Raw genomic sequence first — 9,258 nt, 5'->3', positions numbered from 1 at the left:
GGATTGGAGAGAATAGGTAGGGTGGTCTGGAGGATTTGCAAACCAGGAAATAGTTTGGTGGTTGCAGCAAAACCAGTAAGGAGGAAGAGAGGAGGAGAAGGGGGAGGAGCCCCTCCCAACCTTAACGGAGAGCATACAGCAATGCCTGCATTTTTTTAAAAAAAAAAATCCAGCCCTCAACCCTCCTGCGTCCCACCCCCACCCCCCCAATGGCCAGGAATATCATTATCCTGTAATTATTCGATCCAACATCTTAGGCCCATTGAAATATTCATAGTTGACTAGTAACTGGAAGGGAAAGAAGCGAATGACCTTCACCATTATCTCAGCATCGGTTGGACACCATTCTTGGGAATCCTGAGCTCTTATTGCGGGGAGGGGGTCTCCATGGGTTGCTACCAGAACATTCCTGCGTAGGTCCCAGGCAGCGGCTGGGCCCAAGCGCTCCCGTTCTCTCGTTCTCGCTCTTTAAGAAAAAAAGAGAGAAAACCTTACATACAGAAATGTACAGGAAGTCCTCGAATTACGATCACAATTTCTGTTGTTAAGTGAGACCTCGGTTAAGCGAGTTTTGCCCCATTTTACGACCTTTCTTGCCACAGTTTCTAAGCGAATCACCGCAATTGTTACGTTAGTAACACGGTTCTTAAGTGAATCTGGCCTCCCCCATGGACTTGGCTTGTCAGAAGAACGCAAAAGGGCGTCAGTGGCCCCGGGGACGCTGCAGCCGTCATAAGTACGGGCCAGTTGCCCAGCGTCTGAATTTTGATCATGTGATCCTGGGGAGGCTGCATCGGTCGTAAGTGTGAAAAATAGTCATAAGTCACTCTTTCCAGAGCCGTGGCGACTTTGAACAGTCACTTAATGAATGCTTTAACGTGAGGACTACCTGTACTCATAAATCTCCCAGTTACTTAAGAATACTACCCTTCCAGACGTTCCCTTGTGGCTGGCATACTGTGGTTTCATGGAGGTCAGCCTTTTTATCAATAGGAAAGTAAGGGGAAATTAAACCTCTGTAGTTAACACGTGCCGTGCACATTTTTAACTCGTCCTCCAGGTAAAAGACCAAGCGAGTGGTAGAAGGGAGAGGTGATTTATGGAGATTGTTTGGAAGGTAGATCTCTCCAGTCTTCTGGCATCTTTTAGGGGCAGTCATAAAAGGGCATCATATCCATGTTAATTGTCGTCTTCTTCCATTTCCAATCTCCCATCTCTAATTCAGACGAACGGGAGTTTCTACGAAGCCTGCGGATCTTACAGAAATGAAATTAATCTTTGAAGTGCCCTTATCCAAAACGGAGCTACGATAGAAGACAAGGCTGTAATGTAGAAAATTCTGAGCATCCTGTTTCCAACTACCGGGCAACCTTCCCTTCCCTTCCCCCCACCCCCCAACCCCCCAACCCCGGCTTTTTCCTGAAAAGACGCATGGATGGACCCACAGCTCGGGTCGCGACGAATCAGCTTTTGGTGTTTAATAGTTGCTGATCGAAGCATCAAGGCAGCGCCAACAAATTACACACTGCCACGTGCAATGCAGTCAGGGAAATGCAGTGGTCCTGTAGAGAAGATGACCTTGACAGAAAGATGCAAAGAGCTACATAGGCCAAAGGGACTGAAATGTTTCTTTGAAGCTCACAGAAATGAGACGACATCAGGAGAGGCTCAGAGAGACCCTCCCCTGATTCACTGGAGTACAAGACAGAGGAGGAGGAGGAGGAGGCAGGGGGCTGGACTAGAGAGATGAAAGCCATCTTTTAAGCTCCTGGGCAATATCTTAGGGGTGATCAGATGAGGAGGCCATCAGGATTGTGAAGCTATTGGAGGCTACATCTTAAGGAGGACCCTTGAAATAGCAGCAAATGGATGTTGGTCTTTCAAAACCTGAAACTCAACATGCAGTTCTTAGACCAGGGACATGGAGTGGACCCATGGTCCAGGTTCTTCTCTGCTGCTCCTAGATGACAGCTAGAAGCAAAAGCTGGAGAAGAAGGGAGCCAGCTAAAAATTAGGAGAAGCTTCCTAAGACAACAAGGTGTTTGGCGAAAGGAGTCAAAGGCCCATGTGCCTGAGTGTATTGGAACAAAGGCCGAGGATCCCTTGGTATGTGCTAGTTGCAGCTGGGGTAGCAGATACTCCACTACACAGGGATCTAAAAGCTGAATAACCTGATTCCCGGCAACGGGGGCAGGGTGTCACATCTGCTCCCCCTAAGACCATCCCAAAATGCACACTTTTAAAATGTAACAGACGGGGGGCAACTTTTAGACGTGCTTGTCAAGCAGTCAGACTAGCAATATTTTTATTTCCAGGGTAAATGTAGAGAAACTGGAATCCAATAACCGCTTTGTCCTGGCTGTAAATAAGGATTGTGGGCGCCGGGGTCCTGCATCAAGTGTCACCCCAAATCTCTTCTGTCCCTAGCTTGGCTTGGCTTCCCCTGCTCCGATCGCTGAGGGAGGTGTCCAGTCCTCTGGCTAGGCAGGGCGACAGGACCCCTCCCTGATGGAAAGGACTTCAAAACGGGGACGTCTACAAAGGTTGCCCCGCATCACGAGGCCACCGAACTCAGCAGCAATCGCCCATTGGCTAACCCGACAGGGCTTGACGGATCAGAGAAGACAGCGGTTGATGATCTCAAGACATGGTGAAGACTGGACTCCAACTGGCTGCTGGCGCCTCTGGGCTGCATTCATCTGCCGCGACAGTGTGAATCAATGCCCCCCGTGTTATCTAAATAGGACAATTGCCCAGACGTCCTTAAAGGGGGTTCAGAACAGGAGAAAACCCGGCAGGAAGCTCAGACGTGGGGGGACAGAGTCTGCCCCCCAACCTGCCTCAAATAATAATAATAATAAAAATAATAAAAATAATAAAAATAATAAAAATAATAAAAATAATAAAAATAATAAAAATAATAATAATAAAAATAATAATAATTAATTAATTAATAATAATAATAATAATAATAATAATAATAATAATAATAATAATAATAATAATAATAATACCACCACCTAGGATGCTGGCAGCAACCCGTGTCAACCATTAGTGCCAGTCAATTTGAGTGTTCAGTTGACAGAGTTGACTGAGTTTCATGTTTTATGAATAAAAGTTTTATATAATTATAATTATAAAATAATAATAGAGTTGGAAGGGACCTTGGAGGGCATCTAATCCAACCCCCTGCTCAGGCAGTGTTGGAATAACCTCTGCCCAGCATCACCAGCAGCTAATTTCTCAACCCGGCTGCACAACAGCAGCATCCCAGCAAGGCAGGAAACCCTATTCCATTTCAGGCAAATGGCTGTCCAGTCTCTTCTTAAAAACTTCCAGCGTTGGAGCATTCACCGCTTCTGGAGGCAGGTTTTTCCACTGGTTAGTTGTTCTCACTGTCAGGAAATTCCTCCTTAGTTTTAGGTTGCTTCTCTCTTTGGTTAGTTTCCACCCATTGCTTCTTGTCCTGCCTTCAGGGTTTTGGAGAATAGCTTGACTCCCTCTTCTTTGTGGCAACCCCTGAGATATTGGAAGACTGTTATCATGTCCCCCCTCTTCCTTCTCTTCATTAAACTAGACATGCCCAATTCCAGCAAGTGTTCTTTCATGGGGGCCATTGTTCCACCACCTCCTTGGGCCCCCGAATTAACCTTTCCAGCCCCGTGCTTTCTGCCTCCCCACGGGCAAGGCAGGAGTGGTGGGGAGCCGTCACACGTGGCCGAGCCCCCTTTTGTATCTAAAATGTGATTTCAGAAACGGATATCTTTCAATAGCCAGGCTCCTTTTTTCTGAATGTTTGCTTCTTTTGAGGCCCTTATTGATTTGTTTTGCTTTACCCTATTGATCTCTTCCCTTGCCATAAAAACTCTGCCTGCTGCATTTGCTGCTGGCCTTTGCTGTGATGATTGGTGTTGTTATGCAAATAATAACAGATGTCATTCTTCCAATGATGTAATCCTTGCCATCCCTGCAACGGTTTCATAACAGGTGTGGACATCTTGGTGGCCTCCAACAGATGCTTTGACCCAGTTTGAAAGCTTTAAAGGGAGGTTCCCTGGGGGAGCTGCTTTTCTGTTTTTTAATTCGATTATCTGCCATCAAGTTGTTTTTGACTCCTAGCAAAAACATAAGACAGATTTCCTCCAGGATGTACTTCTCCAACCTGGTCCTTCAGCTCTTCTGACAGGCATCCGTTGCCACCGTAACTGAGTCCTTCGGCTAGCTGCTGATAATAATAATAATAATAATAATAATAATAATAATAATAATAATAATAATAATAATAATAATAAGTAGGAAGGGACCTTGGAGGTCATCTAGTCCAGCCCCCTGCTCAGGCAGGAAACCCTATACCGTTTCAGGCAAATGGCTGTCCAGTCTCCTCTTAAAAACTTCCATCCTCTTCTTCTCTTTCCTTCCGCCTTTTCCTGTGTTATTATGGGCTTCTAGTTTCTGGAGAAGGTGCCTCATAAACCACCATGAGCCCCAGTGGCAACTTGGAGGGACTCAATCACAGTGACCATGAGGGAACCATTGGAAGACCTTGAGGAACCAGGCTGGGGACTGATCTTCCTGCAAAAAAAAATCTATTCATGTGTTCACCAAGACCATACCAACTTGATGGCACATAATCAATAGGTGTGGGGTTTTGTGCACATGGATTGTATTATTGTTGTTCTGGAATGCTTCCGAAATGATTTTCCTCAAGAGGAACAGAGAAATGTAGTCAGATGGACAGGATTGCATGGGGTGTCTCTCTACTCCACCTGTAGACTTATTTTATTTATTTTATTTATTTTAATTCCATTTAGGACATCCATCAACCTTTCCCACCAAACCAGCTTCCTTTCAACCATTCATGCAGGAATAATTGTCTAGGAATCTCTCAAGCCCAGACCACATCTTGAGATAACTCTTAATGTTGTGTATGGTTTTGGGGAACAACATAGCAACAGCGCTACTTATACCACCAGGTGGCGCTGTACCGGCACTGATGCGGATTGGGCTATTTCTCGGCGGGAATACCAGGTTCAAATGGATTGGCCAGGTGGATACCTGGCCAGGTATATATAAGGACTCAGGTAACCCCAAAACCTCAGTACAGTTCTACCATCAATAAAGAGCTGCTATGCTGTACTCATCGGTCTGGCGTCATTCCATGCGGTCTAGAACCCACTAGACAATATCTAACCTGGTTAATAATCCCAGTTTGTGGAAGGACCCAGTCGCTTCTCCCTCCCTCCCTCCATCTTCCATTCCTTAATCAGCCAAGATTCCCCCTCCCCCTTTGAAGCTATTTTTCAATCCATCAAAGACCGCAGGGAGGGAGAAAATGAGGCAAGGCTGAGTGGCAGATAAATAACATTAAAAGGTTTCTGAACGGATGGATGACGGAAGGACCAGGGTGGGTGTCAGGCCCGCCATTCACCGGCCCCACGTTCAGCCGCGCAGCGTCTGGCAGGCAAATTTATCCCAAGCTGGTGCTGCTGATCAGCCACCTAATGAATAAGTTAGTGAGGTTGCCACTGTGGAATCAAAGCAACACCTTGCAGATGTGAGGCTCATAAGAAAGAGGCCCAACTTCTACGTCAATCCCCAGAATAGAGGAATGGATGAAGGAGAGGAGGGCACTCACGGTTGAGAAGCCCTGGGCTAGGAGAACAGACTTAGTATGGCCAACCAGGTCAATACAATCTTCAGCAAAAGCTCCACAATTCCCATCTGATGGGTGAAAGTCTGAACGAGTCAGAAAGTAGAACTTGTAACATCTCCCAACGTCTCTTCTTATTCTTTCCAAATCCTTTTTTCTTCATTTCCTGCTTCCCTTCACCCACCCTGCGCCCGTCACCTCTTTTCCCCCCACGCTCCCGCCCGACTGCCTTTAACGCCAAATAAAAATACATTCCAAATTGTACAAAATAAAACCCTAATTTTGCAATCAGAGGAAACTATGCAAATTAAGGAAATTTATGCCATTCCATACCATTTGCATAATTTGTTCTTATCAGAGAAATTGCTTTATTTATTTTTAGTGTGACGTTCTCTACCTCCTTGCCTTAAAATGTTAGCATGGAAGTGTTATTCTCCGGTTACCGAAGACGTCTCCCCAGTTGTCACGCTAAAAATACCAGCCTAGAATAAACATACAAAACTGCCACCTCCGAAGATCCCAGTACCGCTCTTTTAACTCTTCAAGGTCCCCCACTCCCCACCCATCTCCTCCAAAGTTTCATTTCTCTAATGCTAAAGTTTACCAGGTTGCAATCTGAATTTTGCGTATGGATATATTCCTTCAGTAAGGGATGCGGTGGCTCAGTGGGTTAGGACAGAGCTTGTCGATCAGAAGGTCGGCAGTTTGGCGGGTCGAATCCCGAGTGCCACGTAGCAGAGTGAGCGCCTGTTACTCGTCCCAGCTTCTGCCAACCTAGCAGTTCGAAAGCACGTAAAAATGCAAGTAGAAAAATAGGGACCGCTACGGTGGGAAGGTAACAGCGTTCCGTGCGCCTTTGATGTCTAGTCATGCCGGCCACATGACCACGGAGACGTCCTCGGACAAGCGCTGGCTCTTCGGCTTGGAAACGGAGATGAGCACCGGCCCCTAGAGTCGGAAACGACTAGCACGCATGTGCGGGGGAACCTTTACCTTTTTATATTCATTCATCCTCATCATTTTAGCCATGGTCAATCCACTGCTGGAGGAAGCCCTCTTCCACCTGTTTCCAACCCAGACGGTTCTGGGCTTTCTTTTGCCAACTGGACCCGCCCTATTTGCTAATGTGGTCGAACCATCTTGTTTTAGGTCTCTTTCACGGACTTTTGATCAAGTGGGATCCATTCTACGCCCACCTTGCTCCACCTGCCTCCGTTCCTCTTGCTATGTGACCAGCCCGTTTCCATTCCAATTCTTTTACTCTCTTGACGATATTGCATCCTTTTGTTTGTTCTCCAATCCATGTGTGGGTCTTTCTATTTTGCCTTGTGATGCCGGGGTGTCTATTTCCATGTCTCTTTGCAGCACTCGTGGCTTTTGCGTTGATTAGTGCGTCTTTAACCACCGAGCCATCGCACACACACCCCTTCTGTAGCCAGCTCTTTAAAACCTCAAAGATCCAAAAAAAAAATAGACCAAGAGAACTAGGTTAATTAATTATATTTTAAATGGTGTACTGTACTTAATGAGTTGGTACAAAGGATATTTTCATTAAATATAGTAAACCTTTTAAAATATAATTAATTAACCTAGTAGTTCTCTTGGTCTGATTTTTGGATATTTTTTTTAAAGGGTTAGCTACAGAAGGGGGGGCACGTGGTGGCTCAACTGTTAAAGATGCTGAGATTGTCAGATGGAAAGCAGACAGCCCAGGTTCGAGACCCAAGCGCCGTGCGATGGCATGAGCTCCCGTCCCTTACTCCAGCTCCCGCCCACCTAGCAGTTTGAAAGCATGCAAATGTGAGTAGATAAATAGGCACCACTTCGGTGGGAAGGTAGCAGCATTTGGCGCACCTCATCATATAAGTCATGCTGGCCACATGACCACAGAAAATGTCTTCGGACAATGTTGACCTTTTTGTCCAATAAATGGAGATGTGCACTGAGCAATGGAGTCGGACACAACTGGACAGGGTAACCTTCACCATAGCTACAGAAGAAGCACCTTTACCTGAAATGAAACTATTTCAGAAGTCGTCTTTCCTGAGTTTGGAAATATGACTTCCGAATCCTGAGATTTTTCTCTCTCAGACTTTGCACCCACACATCTCATCCTGAGTTCTCTGGAAGGCTGGACTACCCTTCCCATCATGCTGCAACCAGCAAACCCTTTGCACTGATGGATTATAACAACTTCCTTTTCTGTTTCTGACACAGCGACGGTTGTAACCCCAGCGATTCAAATCTGCACTATATGCAGCTTGCAGTATCCTCTTTGTAATTATTTTGTGTAGTGTTTTTTTTAATTGATTGTATTTGGGAATTGCTCTGTTAGTTCTTCCTAGCTAAACAAATATACATATCTTATTTTTTTCAAAATAAAAAATGGGGCCCAACAGTGCTCTCTGCTGGCTGTTTCGGCCTTCAATCTCTGCAAGTAGGAAAAAGAACAACAACAGAATTGTAGCAGAAGGAATGGAACAAGATTCCTATAGATCTCTATCCACAGGCTAAGTGGGAAGGAAGGAAATCCAAGCCCAGCTAATGCCTAGAGCCTTTGTTCAATTCTCAAAGAGCCACGGACGGATCTTAACCCTCTGATTTAATTGTTAAAAGCTTCCACTATGCAGTGCTGCAAAAGGGCAAATAGTAACGGAAATGAAGTATGGTTTTTCCATAAAGGAGAAAAACAGCCCCCCTCTTGTTTTCTCTGGATGCCATGGTGCATTTGCCCCTGTTTTCCAGTCTTGGGAACTGGCTGGGGAATTCTGGGAGCTGAAGTTCACCGTTCTTAAATTTTTGCAAAAAACACCCATCTACAATGTGGGGAAGGGGCATCCATCCTCCTGCTGGAGAGGCCAAAAGCTTTGCCTGGAAAGCTCTGCAAAATTCTCATCCTCAGACGAGTTGTGCAAATGGCAATGTCTGCTACGGAATGAACCTCCCTTGAGCTGTTGCAACACAACGCAAGTCAGCTGGTGGAAAAGCATCAGCAGAAACATTAGCGCATGGTAGAGGAGGTGTGGGGGGGGGAATGGATCCAGCAGGAATAAAGGAAAAAATTACAGTAATCTCAGGGTGGCATTTAAAAAGAATAACTTCCATGTTTAGTTAATCTGAAATTAATGTCACCCTGCTGTGTTATTATCGCAAGGACTGGGGGAGAAAGCTTACAGAGCCTGATTAACAATCAGAGGCCCTCATAAACAAGCATTAAAATTGCTATTCGGAGAAATGGTATGAACTCTGTAAGAGCGCAGCCCTTCCTGGACTGTATTAATTCCAGGTTGCTTCTCTCTTTGGTCAGTTTCCAACCGTGGTTTCTCGTCCTGCCCTCTGGTGCTTTGGTGAACAACCTAAGTTTCCTCTGCCTTGTGTCAGCCCCTCACATACTGGAACGCTGCTATCATGTCTCCCCTATTTCTTCTTTTCTTTAGACTAGCCAAACCCAAGTCCCGCAGCCGTTCTTCGTATGTTTTAGCCTCCAGGCCTTGGATCATCTTAGTTGCTCTTCTCTGAATTTTTTCCCAAGTCTCAACATCTTTCTTGTGATATGGTGACCAAAAGTGGCTGCAGTATTCCAGGTGTGGCCTCACTAGGATTATATA

The sequence above is a fragment of the Vipera ursinii genome (assembly GCF_947247035.1).
Source record: "Vipera ursinii genome assembly, chromosome: 11".
Classification (NCBI taxonomy): domain Eukaryota; kingdom Metazoa; phylum Chordata; class Lepidosauria; order Squamata; family Viperidae; genus Vipera; species Vipera ursinii.
The sequence above is the reverse complement of the archived record's forward strand: the minus strand, read 5'-3'. Positions refer to the sequence as shown.